Genomic DNA, 15,336 nt, shown 5'->3' on the forward strand with positions numbered 1-15,336 from the left:
AATTGTGATGTCGTCAACTTTGACTTTCTTTTTCAACATTCCTCTGGCTATTCGAGGTCTTTTCTGGCTCCATATAAATTTTAGGATTATTTGTTCCATTTCTTTGAAAAAAATTGATGGTATTTTGTTAGGGATTGCATTAAACATGCAGATTGCTTTAGGTAGCATTGACATTTTCACGATATTTGTTCTTCCAATCCAGGAGCATGGAACATTTTTCCATTTCTTTGTGTCTTCCTCAATTTCTTTCATGAGTACTTTATAGTTTTTGGAGTACAGATTCTTTGCCTCTTTGGTTAGGTTTATTCCTACATATCTTATGGTTTTGGGTGCAATTGTAAATGGGATTGACTCCTTAATTTCTCTTTCTTCTGTCTTCTTGTCAATGTATAGAAATGCAACTGATTTCTGTGCATTCATTTTATATCCTGAACACTTTACTGAATTCCTGTATGAATTCTAGAAGATTTGGAGTGGAGTTTCTTGGGTTATCCACATAAAGTATCATATCATTTACAAAGAGTGAACGTTTGACTTCTTTGCTGATTTGGATGTCTTTAATTTCTTTTTGTTGTCTGTTTGCTGAGACTAGGACTTCATAGTACTAGTACTATGTTGAATAGCAGTGGTGATAATGGACATCCCTATTGTGTTTCTGACAGGGGAAAAGCTCTCATTTTTTCCCCATTAAGAATGATATTTGCTGTGGGTTTCTCATTGATGGCTTTGATGATATTGAGGTATGTACCCTTTATTCCCACACTGTGAAGAGTTTGATTAAGAAAGGATGCTGTACTTTATCAAATGCTTTTTCGGCATCTATTGAGAGTATCATATGGTTCTTGTTCTTTCTTTTATTAATGTATTTTATCACAGTGATTGCTTTGTGGATGTTGAATCACCTTGCAGCCCTGGAATTAATCCCACCCGGTGTGGTGAATATTCCTTTTAATGTACTGTTGGATCCTATTGGCTAGTATTTTGGTGAGAATTTTTGCATCCATGTTAATCAAGGATATTGGTCTGTAATTCTCTTTTTTGATGGGGTCTTTGGTTTTGGGATCTGGTTTTGGGATTAAGGTAATGCTGGTCTCATAAGATGAGTTTGAAAGTTTTCCTTCCATTTCTATTTTTTTTTGCAACAGTTTCAGGAGAATAGGTATTAATTCTTCTTTAAATGTTTGGTAGAATTCTCCTGGGAAGCCCTCTGGTCCTGGGCTCTTGTTTGTTGGGAGATTTTTGATGACTGCTTCAATCTCCTTACTGGTTATGGGTCTGTTCAGGTTTTCTATTTCTTCCTGGTTCAGTTTTGGTAGTTGAGACATCTCTAGGAATGCATCCATTTCTTCCAGATTGTAAAAATCTGCTGGTGTATAGTTGCTTATAATATATTCTTATAATTGTTTGTATTTCTTTGTTGTTGGTTGTGATCTCTCCTCTTTCATTCGTGATTTTATTAATTTGGTTCTTTTCTCTTTTCTTTTTGATGAGTCTGGACAGGGGTTTATCAACTTTATTAATTCTTTCAAAGAACCAGCTCCTAGTTTTAGTTGATTTGTTCTACTGTTTTGTTTTCTATTTCATTGATTTCTGCTCTTATCTTTATTATTTCTCTTCTCCTTCTGGGTTTAGGCTTTCTTTGCTGTTCTTTCTCCAGCCCCCTTTAGGTGTAGGTTTAGGTTGTGTACTTGAGACCTTTCTTGTTTCTTGAGGAAGTCTTGTATTGTTATATCCTTTCCTCTCAGGACTGCCTTAGCTGAGTCCCACACATTTTGAACAGTTGTGTTTTCATTTTCATTTGTTTCCATGAATTTTTTCAATTCTTCTTTAATTTCCTGGTTGAGACATTCATTCTTTAGTAGGATGATCTTTTGTCTCCATGTATCTGAGTTCTTTCCAACTTCCCTCTTGGGACTGAGTTCTAGCTTCAGAGCATTGTGGTCTGAAAGTATGCAGGGAATGATCCCAATCTTTTGGTACCAACTGAGACCTGATTTGTGAACCAGGATGTGATATATTCTGGAGAATGTTCCATGTGCATTAGAGAAGAATGTGTATTCTGTTGCTTTGGGATGGAATGTTCTGAATATATCTGTGATTTCATCTGGTCCAATGTGTCATTTAAGGCCTTTATTTCCTTATTGATCTTTTGCTTGGATGATCTGTTCATTTCAGTGAGTGCAGTGTTAAAGTCCCCTACTATTATTGTATTATGGTTGATGTGTTTCTTTGATTTAGTTATTAATTGGTTTATATAGTTGTCTGCTCCCATGCTAGGGGCATAGATATTTAAAATTGTTAGGTCTTCTTGTTGGACATACCCTTTGAATATGATATAGTGTCCTTTCTCATCTCTTGTTATAGTCTTTGGCTTACAGTCTAATTTATCTGATATAAGGATTGCCACCTTGGCTTTCTTTTGTAGTCCATTAGCATGGTAAATTGTTTTCCATTCCCTCACTTTAAAAATGGAGGTGTCTTTGGGTCTAAAATGAGTTTCCTGTAGATAGCATATAGATGGGTCTTGTTTTCTTTATCCATTCTGATACTCTGTTCTTTTGATTGGGATATTTAGTCCATTTACATTCAGGGTAAGTATTGAAAGATATAAATTTAGTGCCATCATATTGCATATTGCATGACAGTTACTATATTTTGTCTCTGTTCCTTTCTGGTTTGTTACTTTTAGGCGCTCTTTTTGCTTCGAGGACCCATTTCAATATTTACTGTAGGGCTGGTTTGGTGTGTGTAAATTCTTTTAGTTTTTCTTTGTCCTGGAAGCTTTTTATCTCTCCTTCTATTTTCAGTGACAGCCTAGCTGGATATAGTATTTTTTGCTATTAGTATATATGTTATTCTCCATATTTCCTCATTCAGTGCTCTGAATATATCATGCCAGTCCTTTCTGGCTTGCCAGGTCTTGGTGGATAGGTCTATTGTCAATCTAATATTTCTATCATTCTATATTACAGACCTCTTCTCTCAAACTGCTCTTAGGATTTTCTCTTTGTACTGAGACTTGTAAGTATTACTATTACTTGATGGAATCTGGACCTATTTTGATTGATTTTAAGGGGAAGTTCTCTGTGCCTCCTGGATTTTGGTGCTTTTTCCATTCACTAAATTAGGAAATTCTCTGCTATAATTTGCTCCGATATAGCTTGTGCCCCTCTTTCTTCTTCTTCTGGGATCCCAATTATTCTAATATTGTTTCATCTTATGGTATCACTTATCTCTTGAATTCTCCCCTTGTTGTCCAGTAGTTGTCTATCTCTCTTTTTCTCAGCTTCTTTATTTTCCATTATTTGTTCTTCTATATCATTCATTCTCTCTTCTGCCTCATTTATCCTAGCAGTAAGAGCCTCCATTTTTTATTGCACCTCAGTAATAGCTTTTTAAATTTCAACTTGTAAATTTTAGTTCTTTTATTTCTCCAGAAAGGACTTTTACTTCTCCAGACAGGGTTTCTCTAATATCTTCCATGCCTTTTTTAAGCCCAGCTACCACCTTGAAAATCATCATTCTGAACTCTAAATCTGACATATTACCTATCGATTAGGTTCCTAGCCTTCAGTACTGCCTCTTGTTATTTTTTATTTTATTTTTATTATTATTTTTTTTTTTTGTGGTGAGTTTTTCAGCCTTGTCATTTTATCCAGATAAGCATATATGAAGGAGAGAATAAAACACTAAAAGGGCATCAAAGACCCCAGAAAAATGTACACTAACCAAATCAGAAGAGACCCCAAATTGGGGGGGGAGAACAAAGGGGGTAAAAATAAATGAAAAAAATTATATATATATATATATATATATATATATGATTGGTGAATAGAAGAGAGCCACCCACTTGACTTTGGGTGTATTTTCATCTCTTAGAAGAAACTACCTCCCAAAATTCTAATGAAAGAAAAACATATATATATATATATATATATATATATATATATATACACACACACAAAAATAAGAGTAAACATGATGAAGGGATGGAATATGACTGTAAAAATGAAAATTTAGAAAAAGTTTTAAGTAATGAATTGATAAGATAAGTTGGTCGGAAAAAGAAAGAAAAAACAAGTGGAGAGAAATTGCTCGGGGTGGAGACTAGAACAAAGCCCTGTGCTAGATTTAGGGTATATTTTGACCTATTAGAAGAAATTTTATCCCAAAATATTTTAGAAGAAAAAAACTGTATATGTATACAAAAAATAAAGTTAGATACAATGAAGGATAAAATATGACTATACTCATGAAGGTTTAAAAAATTTTTATTCTTTATAAAGGTATTGTTAAGACAGCATGGTACTGGCATAAAAACAGACACATAGACCATTGGAACAGAGTAGAGAGCCCAGATATGGACCCTACACTCGATGGTCAATTAATCTTCGACAAAACAGGAAAAAAATACAGTGGAAAAAAGACAGTCTCTTCAATAAATGGTGCTGGGAAAACTGGGCAGCTATATGTAGAAGAATGAAACTCGACCATTCTCTTACACCGTACACAAAAATAAACTCAAAATGGATAAAAGACCTCAATGTGAGACAGGAATCCATCAGAATCCTAGAGGAGAACATAGGCAGTAATCTCTTCGGTATCAGCCACAGAAACTTCTTTCAAGATATGTCTCCAAAGGCAAAGGAAACAAAAGCAAAGATGAACTTTTGGGACTTCATCAAAATCAAAAGCTTCTGCACAGCAAAGGAAACAGTCAAGAAAACAAAGAGGCAACCCACGGAATGGGAGAAGATATTTGCAAATGACAGTACAGACAAAAGGTTGATATCCAGGATTTATAATGAACTCCTCAAACTCAACACACACAAAACAGACAATCATATCAAAAAATGGGCAGAAGATATGGACAGACACTTCTCCACTAAAGACATACAAATGGCTATCAGACACATGAAAAAATGTTCATTATCACTAGCCATCAGGGAGATTCAAATTAAAACTACATTGATATATCACCTTACACCAGTTAGAATAACCAAAATTAGCAAGAAAAGAAACAACATGTGTTGGAGGGGATGTGGAGAAAGGGGAACCCTCTTACACTGTTGGTGGGAATGCAAGTTGGTGCAGCCTCTTTGGAGAACAGTGTGGAGATTCCTCAAGAAATTAAAAATAGAACTTCCCTATGACCCTGCAATTGCACTCCTGGGCATTTACCCCAAAGATACAGATGTCGTGAAAAGAAGGGCCATCTGTTCCCCAATGTTTATAGCAGCAATGGCCACGGTCGCCAACTGTGGAAAGAACTAAGATGCCCTTCAACAGATGAATGGATAAGGAAGATGTGGTCCATATACACTATGGAGTATTATGCCTCCATCAGAAAGGATGAATACCCAACTTTTGTAGCAACATGGACGAGACTGGAAGAGATTATGCTGAGTGAAATAAGTCAAGCAGAGAGAGTCAATTATCATATGGTATCACTTATTTGTGGAGCATAACAAAAAGCATGGAGGACATGGGGAGTTAGAGAGAAGGGGGTTGGGGTAAATTGGAAGGGGAGGTGAATCACGAGAGACTATGGACTCTGAAAAACAATCTGAGGGGTTTGAAGTGGTGGGGGGGTGGGAGGTTGGGGTACCAGGTGGTGGGTATTATAGAGGGCACAGATTGCATGGAGCACTGGGTGTGGTGAAAAAATAATGATACTGTTATGCTGAAAATAAATAAATTAAAAAAAAAAAGAAAAGTATTGTTAAGATAAACCAATTAAAAAATGTTGAAAGAAGAAAGAGGAAAAGTTAAAAAATTAGAATAAGAAAAGAATAAAATAAATTTTTTTTTTTAACTTTGCAAGCCTACAGAATCTTGGGGAGAAAACCATGAATTCCATGTTTTGCTTTCCCTTCTTCTGGAATTCAACTGTTTTCCTTGATCAGTGAGTTTGGTCTTGGCTGGATGTTCTTGCTGATATTCTGGGGGAGGGGCCTATTGTAGTGATTCTCAAATGTCTTTGCCTGAGGTGAAATTGCACCACACTTGCCAGGGGCTGGGCTAAGTAATCTGTTTGGGTTTTTCTCAGAGCTTTTGTTCCCTGACTGCTTTCTGTAGAGCTCTGGAGGATGGAAATGAAAATGGAGGCCTCCTATTTTCCAACCCAGAGAAGTAGAGAGCTCAGGGTCCCCACTGCTCAGTGTGCTCTTGGAGGAAAGTGCTCAATCACTCCTGTCTCCCTGGTCTCCGGCTGTGCTCCGAGCTCACCCGGCCTGTGACCAAGCATTTCTCTCTCCGGCACATGGCCCCATTTGGAGTCTCCAACCCCAGCAGATTCCTGCCTCTGGAGAAGGAAGTTGAGTCTCCCTGGATCTGCCACTTGTAGAGTTCCTGCTCAAAGAGTGGCCTGAATGTGCCGCAGATCACAGTTTAAGATAAGCCCAAGCTGAGTGCTCAATCCTCAGTTCCATCTCTGTAGTTGGGTTCCTCACTCTGACACCTGCAAGCTCTGCCACACTCTGACCGTCCCAATCCTTCTGTGACCCTGCAGGACCTGAGACAACACTGTCCCCACGAGGGCTCCACCCCACTTAGCCTCTGGAACGATGTCTCTCAGTGGAACAGACTTTTCAAAGTTTGAATTTTGTGCTCTGTTGCTCCACCTCTTGCTGGGATCCAGCCCCTCCCCCCGCAGTCTATCTTCCCATTGCTTCAGATTCACTTCTCTGAACGTCCAACCTTTCAGAAAGTGGTGATTTTCTGTTTCTAGAATTGCTGCTCTTCTTCTCTTCAATCTCCTGTTGGGTTTATCGGTGTTCGGAATCATTTGATAACTATCTAGCTGAACTCCTGCGACCTGATGTCATCTCAATCTGCTACTCTTCTGCCATCTTGACTCTCCTGTCTATTCTTGACACTCTCGTTGAAGATAATTTTACTGTACAAGAATGGGTTTATTTATGGGCTATTTTGTTCCACTGATAGGTGTCTATTCTTATGCCAGTACCATACTGTTTTGATTACTGTAGATTTGTAACATATTTTGAAATCAGGAAATGTCCTCCAGCTTTGCTTTGCTTGCTCAAATTTGCTTTAGATAGTTGGGATATTTTGTAACTCCAAATGACTTTTTGGATTGTCCTTTCTATTTCCGTAGACAATGTCTGGGATTTTGATAAGGGTTGCATTGAATCTGTAGGTCATTTTGGATAGTATGGCCATTTGAACAATATCAATTCTTCCAATCCATGAACAGATAGATTCCTATTTATTTAATTTTTTAAATCAGTGTTTTATAGTTTTCTTTTTGGTTTTATTGTAAATGTGAGTGTTTTCTTAATTTTCTTTTTAGTTAGTTTGTTGTTAGTGTATAGAAATGCAACTAATTTTCTTAAAAGATTTATTTATTTATTTAGAGAGAGAGAGTGTGTTTGCATGTGGTGGGGAAGGGGGGCAGAGGGAGAGGAAGAGAGAATCCCAAGCAGACTATGTGTGGAGCATGAAGTCTGACAAGGGGCTCGATCTCTTAGGACCATGGGATCACAACCTGAGCCAAAACCAAGAGCTAGCTGGATGCCAACCAACTGTGTCACCCAGGCACCCCATGCAGCTGATTTTTATATATTCATTTCAATTCTTCAATTTTACTGAAATAGTTTATTATTTCTTTTGTTTTTAAGATTTTATTTATTTATTTGACAGACAGAGATCACAAGTAGGCAGAGAAGCAGGCAGAGAGAGAGGAGGAAGCAGGCTACCCGCTGAGCAGAGAGCCCGATGCGGGGCTGGATCCCAGGACCCTGGGATCATGACCTGAGCCGAAGGCAGAGGCTTTAACCCACTGAGCCACCCAGGCGCCCCTGAAATAGTTTATTATTTCTGACAGATTTTTTTTTGGTAGGGGGAGTAGAATCTTCAGGATTTTTTCATACAAGAGTATATCATACGCAAACAGAGGTAGTTTTACTTTTTTCCCATTTGGATGTCTCTTATTTCTTTTCTTATCCTATTGCTCTTGCTAGGAGTTCCAGTACTATGTTGAATAGAAGTGGCAAAAGAGGGGCACCTGGGTGGCTCAGTCATTAAACATCTGCCTTCAGCTCAGGCCATGATCCCAGGGTCCTGGGATTGAGCACTGCTTGGGACTCTCTTCTCAGCCAGAAGCCTCCCTCTCTCCCTCCCACTTTCCCTGCTTGTGTTCCCTCTCTTGCTGTGTCTCTCTCGATCAAATAAATAAATAAAATATTAAAAAAAAAAAAAGGAGAGGGCATCCTTTCTTTGTTCCAGATCTTTCTAGATCTTAGATAAAAAGCTATCATTTTCCCACCATTGACCATGATGTTATTTGTAGGCTTGTGTATATGGCCTTTATTATGTTGAGGTAAGTTCCTTTTATACCTATTTGTTGAAAGTTGTTATCATGAAAGGGGGTGTTGCATTTTGTCTAATGCTTTTTTGCATATATTTAAATGATATAATTTTGTCTATCATTCTGTTATTTTATTTATCATATTAATTGATTTAGTTGCATCTTGAACCAACCTTGTATCCTGGGATAAATCCCACTTGGTCACAGGGCATGATCCTTTTCATGTGCTATTGAATTTGGTTTGTTAATATTTTATTGAAGATTCTTGCATCTCTGTTCCTCAGGGATATTGGCCTATAGTTAGTTCTCTTTTCTCATGATGTTTTTGTGTGACTTTGTTGTCAGAGTAATGCTGGACTCACAAAATGAGTTTTGGAATGTTCCCTCTTATTTTTTGGAAGTATTTAAGAAGGATTGGTATGGATTCTTAAAGGTATGAAAGAATTCACCTGTGAAGTCATTTGGTTTTAGGTTTTTCTTTGTTGGGAGTTTTCTGATTACTCTTTCTATCTCCATATTTGTTATGGGTATGTTCAGGCTTTCACTTTCTTCCTGATTCAGTTCTGGCAGGTTGTATGTTTCTAGGAATTTTTCCATCTCTTCTAAATTGTCTAATTTGTCCCCAATTGTTCATAATAGAATCTTGTGATCTTTTTTATTTTTGTGGCATCAATTGTAATATCTCCTCTTTCCCTTTGGATTTTATTTATTCAAATATTCTCTCTTTTTTCCTTAGTTTAGGTAAGGGTTTGTTGTTTTTGTTTGTGTTTTCAAAAACCAATTCTTAGTTTTATCATTTTCTTCAGTTTTTTAAATTCTCTATTTCATTTATCTTTATCACCTTTTCTTCTGCAAGTTTTGGGCTTGTATTATTCATTTTCTAGTTCCTTGAAGACTTTTTTTTTTTTAAGAGAGGCAGAGGGAGAGCAATTGTGCTTGCACTGAATGAGGGGGAGAGGGTCCGAGGGAGGGGGAGAGAGAGAATCATAAGTGGGCTCCATGCCCAGCCTGAAGCCCCGGGAAGTGCTTGATCCCATGACCTTGTGATCATGACCTGACCCAAAACCAAGAGTCTGATGCTTAACCGATTGAGCTACCGATTTATAATGCATCTTTAATAAAAATTTAATGCATATATGTTTTTCTGTATAAACTATGTTTGGTGCATTAAGTCACAATAAGCTATTAGCAAGGGGAAAAGTAGTACTTACTTCTTTAGGTTGGGTGGTTTGCTAGCATGTGCGTGTATATAAAGCGAAAGTGTGCTCCGAAATCCACACTTAATTACACTAAAAAAATTAAGAAAGCACAATTATCGATTAACTCAGTGAGCAAGCCTGGTGCACACATCATGCCAAAAAGATATTACTCAGGACCATCTGCACCAGTGGTGTGGTTGCAATCACAGAGCAAGCATGGATTGTGAGGATTTGGTAATCAGATTGAGTTGATCAAGGGAAAATTCTGTGATTTCACACTCGCAAAGCCTCTTAAATTAGAATTGTAGTTGGCAATCACACGGCTACTTTTCTTTGCAGTCCCCATGCCAGAAGAACTTTTCCTACTTTGATCCAGGACTCAGAGTATCTGATTTGGGAATGCAATCTGCTTACAGGATTTTGTGGCTTTGCTTTTATAATAAAAATTAAAACTTATTTTAGCTAGATAAGAAAAATCTTGATAAGGCCTTAAGGAGCTTGGAACTCTGTTTTGTTTTTGTTTTAAGTTTTCTTGACCATTTTCTTAAAGATTACCTGAATTGCCATAACATTTGCATTTTCACATTTTGAGTGACATGTATAATATTTACCAGCCAGAGTGGATAGAAGTTACCAGAATACAAATAAATGGAAGAAAGGGACATATAGGAAAGTAAACAACACATATGATAGAGTGCTTAAAACTCTGGATAGTGAGAAGATGTGCTTACTGGCCGAGGGAACTCATAGTGTAGGACACAAATGACCATTGGCCAAGGGTGATGTTAGGGTATGTGTTACATTTTTTTAAAATTTTAATTATTTCATTTTATTTTTTAAATCATTTTTCTTGAAGATTTTAATTGTTTATTTTTGAGAGAGAGAGAGAGAGAGAGAGCAAGTGAGCCCACAAGTAAGGCAGAGGGAGAAGTAGGCTCCCCAGTAATCAGGGAGCCTGACGTGGAACGGGATCCTGGGACCCCGGGATCATGAACTGAGCAGAAGGCAGATGCTTCACCGACTGCGCTTCCCAGGCACCTGGATATGTGTCACATTTTAGCTCTTTGGTGAGAGCTCTGGAGAGCATTGAGATTATGAGAAACAAACAGTGTGTTGTAGGAGACTGAATTTTATATTATGCAGGCACATGATATGTAACATAAATATTCCCTATGTACATTTAAAAATATATACCTTTTTGTCATATAAGTTTTTTTTTTAGTTAAAGAAATGATTTCAAATACGAATTGTATTTTAACAAACTGTTGGGATAGGTGTATATAGCTTTTCCCTCCTAGGACACTGCAGTTTTGCATTCTCAACTGTCTTTTGCCTCTGATCCTGAATTCTGGACTGCTGTCAGCTCAGAACACTTATAGTTAAGCTTGTAGAAACATCCAGACAAGGCCCGTTATAAGTAGGGCACGTGAGCTGAGTTGTAACAAATCTGGAACCAAGTAACCAAGAGCTGACCGGCTCAAGTGATGTGTGTGACAGCTTTGGAAGAGGGGGATTTGCAGGAAGAGAGCAATGGTCTCGACTTCCTGATTCACCCAGATCCGGGCAGGAGGTACTCTGCCCATAAACACATATATGCCTCTGTCCCTTTAAAAAAAATCTTTTCTGTTTTCACTTATTTTTGTTTGCTTTTTGGTTAAAAACAGTCATGTCAGAAAGCTATGAAGATAATTTAAAATGAAAGCAATTAGCAAACAGGCTGCCCCAAACTGTTTAGATTCTTTCCTTCTAATTCATTTACTCTTGGGTTTCTCTTTTTTGAAGGAATTCAAATGTGAGTGAGTGTTTTTGTTGGCTAATGGCTGGAGAGTAATGGACAGGGAGTTTAGGAAGCTTTCCGGACTCTCTATTTCCAGGCTCTGCCTTCAGTGTGCAACCTAGTAGTTACCCTTACCTTATCTAAGCGGGGTTTCAGGTTTAGAGTCCACAAGCTGCATTCTGCTTTTATGCTAATGAGCCACCACAGACCTCCTGGAAGAACCACCCTGAGTAGCCATTGATCCCACTGAGATCTTACTTTACTCCTGGAACTTTGTATCTCAGCCACAGGGGCGGACTTGGGACAGCATCCCCTAGGGGTGATCTCCCTTAATGTTTCCCTTCCTTTGATTTTAGAGTAAACTATTACCTTGAAAAATTCTAGCTCCGTTTTACTGGAAATAAGGAGGAAGGTCTCCGGCTGGCAAGTCAGGAGAACGAGGAGGTGCTCAGTGCAGGGGCTGGGAGACCAAGCTTGCTTTCCAGGTTCCTAGTTTGGAGCGGGGAGGCTGGGAGGGGAAGGACGGCGGGCAGAGGGTGGAGGAACGTCTTGCAGGGAGTGGGCAGCCGTGGGGAGAGCCCACAGCGCTGATCCCGCCTCACATGACGGTCCCTGGTATGGTGGTAATTTAATGATGCTCACTGAACACTGGTATAAAAAAGGAAGAAGCCATTCTTCTTCAGATCTTTTTTCCTGGAGCAGGTTTCATGGAAAAAATAAGGCAGCTTGTGATATTTCTGTGTTGGAGCGGAGTCATTCAGGCTCACTGAGGCGAGCCGCAGCGAAAGCTGGGAGAATTCCTGTTCATAATGTTGCATTAAAGCGCTGCGTTCCTTCTGTATCCGTCCACGCCTCTCCTTTGGATTGTTGATAGAGGACAATATTTAGGGGCGCCTGGGTGTCTCAGTGGGTTAAGCGTCTGCCTTCAGGTCATGATCTCAGGGTCCTGGGATGCAGCCCCGCATTGGGCTGTCTGCTCAGCAGGGAGCCTGCTCCGCCCCCCGCGCCTGCCTCTCTGCCTACCTGTGATCTCTGTCAAATAAATAAAATCTTAAAAAAAAACAAACACAAAAACCCAATATTTAAAAAGTAAAAAACACTGTTTCCATAAAGATAGGTACCTCCCTTTACATATGTAAAAGATCTAGCGGGCTGACCAAGCAGATACAAAGGCAGGAATCAGGGCTGATGTTCCCATCTACATGCATATCCACACTTGTATCTACTACACACACACGCATGTAGTGGGTGGGGTCACCGGCACAGGACTATGCAAGATTAATACAAAACTGGGGAACATCCTACAAGGCAATGAGCTACAGGTTATGAGACTGTGATCTCTACCAGACAGATTATCATTTATTCTGACTACAGGTTGATATGTAACCTTATCCTGGCTGGGACTATATCATAGTCAATGGGGAGTCAATATTCCAGACCCTAGGGCACGGTTGACCACCTGTCTGGAGCTTCTCTGCGTAGCCTGGGGTCACAGCCCTGCCCTTTCATTTAGCCTGGCCCCTCGGGCTGTTTTCTGGCTGGGATGGTCCCCTGAGACAGTGCATGGCCCTTACAGAGTAAAGTTTTCTGACTCTTGGTCTAGAAACCAAGCCACCCGCCCCTTCCATAAACTGTTTAAAAAATATTCTAGGGGCGCTGCCTTGGCTCAGCTGAGCAGCTGACTCCTGATTTTGGCTCAAGTGGTGATCTCAGGGCTCTGGGAAGAAGCCCCCAGTCGGGCTTCATGCTCAGCACAGTCTGCTTCTCTTTCTCCCTCTGCTCCTTCCCCATCCCCATCATGTTGGAACTCTGTCAAATAAGTAAATAAAATCAGAGGAAGAAAGAAAGGAAGGAAAGAAGGAAGGAAGGGAGGGGAAAGGAAGAAATGCTCTAGAACGAACCTGAGCAGAGTTCTGACTATCTGACTGCTCTTACTCAAAATTTATTACGAATTTCGAGATGGTGACAGAAGAGCAGTGTGCCGGTTACACCCGTGATGCTGCCCCACAAAACTCACTGGAATGTGTTCACCTTTGCATCCCAAGCACAAGGAAGATCTGATACATGGTATGCACTGGACAAATACAGGTGTGGAATGTTATTCATTCTTTAACCAATTCAGTAAAAAAGTGACTCCTCTGAAAATTTCATTTTTGTGAAAATTCCGTTTATTTTCAAAAATACATCTGTTGCATAAGATCTTTGTAGGTATGTATTTAATTGTGTGAGCAGAGTATAGTGTGTGTTCAGCGTATTAGTTAACATTTCAATGAATGTTCACTTTCTTCGTCCTTTTTTCTTTCTTGAGTCCATAATTTCAACTGCCCAAATTGGCTGCTGCTTTCTTCTGCATACTCAGGGCTGCTCTTCAACCCCTCTGTGGCTCTTGTCTTTCTGGGTGAGGCAGGATCTTCATGCCCTGATAATGCTTCTGGTTGGGTCCCTTGGGTCCTCACGGGTCGTGTGGTTTCGAGCTGCTAGAAACAGCCACTTCTTCTGGACCCTTCTATGCGGGTCTGTTCACTGCACGGCCCTGCCACACTGCAAGCAGCCACTTGGTTCCTCCCCTGCTTCTGCCAGAAGCTACTCCTCCTCCTGGTATAGACACCTCACACTTGCCAGTAGGATGGCATTCAGTGGAAAGGTGGGAAAGGAGACCCAGCTTTCTTCCTGTCTGATTTGGTGGAGAGTATCAAAGCTCTGTGTGTGTCTCCTGTCTCCATGTCTCAGCTGGGTTGAGTCGCATTTGCAGTGTTTACTTTCGTTGACTTGCTCTTCACACCCACACACTCACACACCCACATCAATTTCAGACACGGGTTAACCTTTGGAGATACATCTTTGTAACAATGCTAGGCTTTTCCACCAGCTCAAGCTTGTCTCAATGTCCTTTTCTTAAGAATTCTTTCCCACAAAATTCCCAGGCTTTCATGGAATAGAATTTTCTGGAAGGCCACACCCTGCTGGCTTATCAGACAGGTTCAGACAGGTCTCCCCCAGCACAAAACAAGCTGACTATACCTTCCCTCAGCAGCCTGAACATCTAAGGACATACCTTGCTTTCCCTTAGTTTCCATCAGACTTTATTCAGACCATCTGGGAGCATCAGTGACTCATTTCATACAGCGGAGAGCCTGTTTGTATTGTAATTAACTCAACTTATTTAACATATTATAATGTATTCAAGGTTTCATATGGTTGCCATGTTTGCTCAGAGACCACATTTGGGAACACGGTATATCTGTGTACGCATATTTGTCATGTCCTGACGGGTCATATTGGCCAGAAGAAGAGGTAACAGCGGATCGTGTTTAGGCAAAGATTTGGTTCCAAGCCATCAGCCACACAGTTGCGTGGGGAAAAAAATGCCTGTAAATAAGTACAAATAGGATATGAGTTTTAATCCATGATGATGAATCTATAGATTTTACATTGAAAAAGTAAAAAAAGACCTCATATCAAAAATAAACATTAGCTAAACCCTCTGACAGGCTTTTCAAAAGACTTTTAAAAAGAAAAGTTAACAATTCCATTTTAAAACCAACCCTGCAAACTGTATTTACATAGCATTCAGCATGTTCTAGTCACTGTGTTAAGCACGTTACAAATATAAACTCACTGAGCCCACAGAACAGCCCTGTGGTGTAAATACTTTTAGGTGTTGTTCCCTAGGTCACATCTAGACAGGCTCTCCGGCTCTTTTGCAAACATGCATTTTTGTTTAGAGAAACAGGCCATGACATTTATTTTCCATTAAAAAACATGCATAATTTCAAAATATGTCTGTAGGTCATGATTTTATCCATCAGTGACCGGTGAATTAATGCGGTATTTTTCTCATCATGATTTGTAAGCCAATCAATTATTTCCATAATGGTTCTCGTAAGTTTCTTAGCAGACTTACAGGGTTTAATGAAATAATTTTATATTTATTTTAGAGAAGAGCAAATATCAGGATAATTCATCATTTTTTCGGATTAACTGAGCTAATGAAGAGAGTCAATATCAAATAAGCAATTGGAAAGAGCAGA

Source organism: Mustela putorius, unplaced genomic scaffold (assembly GCF_011764305.1).
Source record: "Mustela putorius furo isolate JIRA1106 unplaced genomic scaffold, ASM1176430v1.1 tig00000876_pilon_pilon_pilon, whole genome shotgun sequence".
Taxonomy (NCBI): Eukaryota; Metazoa; Chordata; class Mammalia; order Carnivora; family Mustelidae; genus Mustela; species Mustela putorius.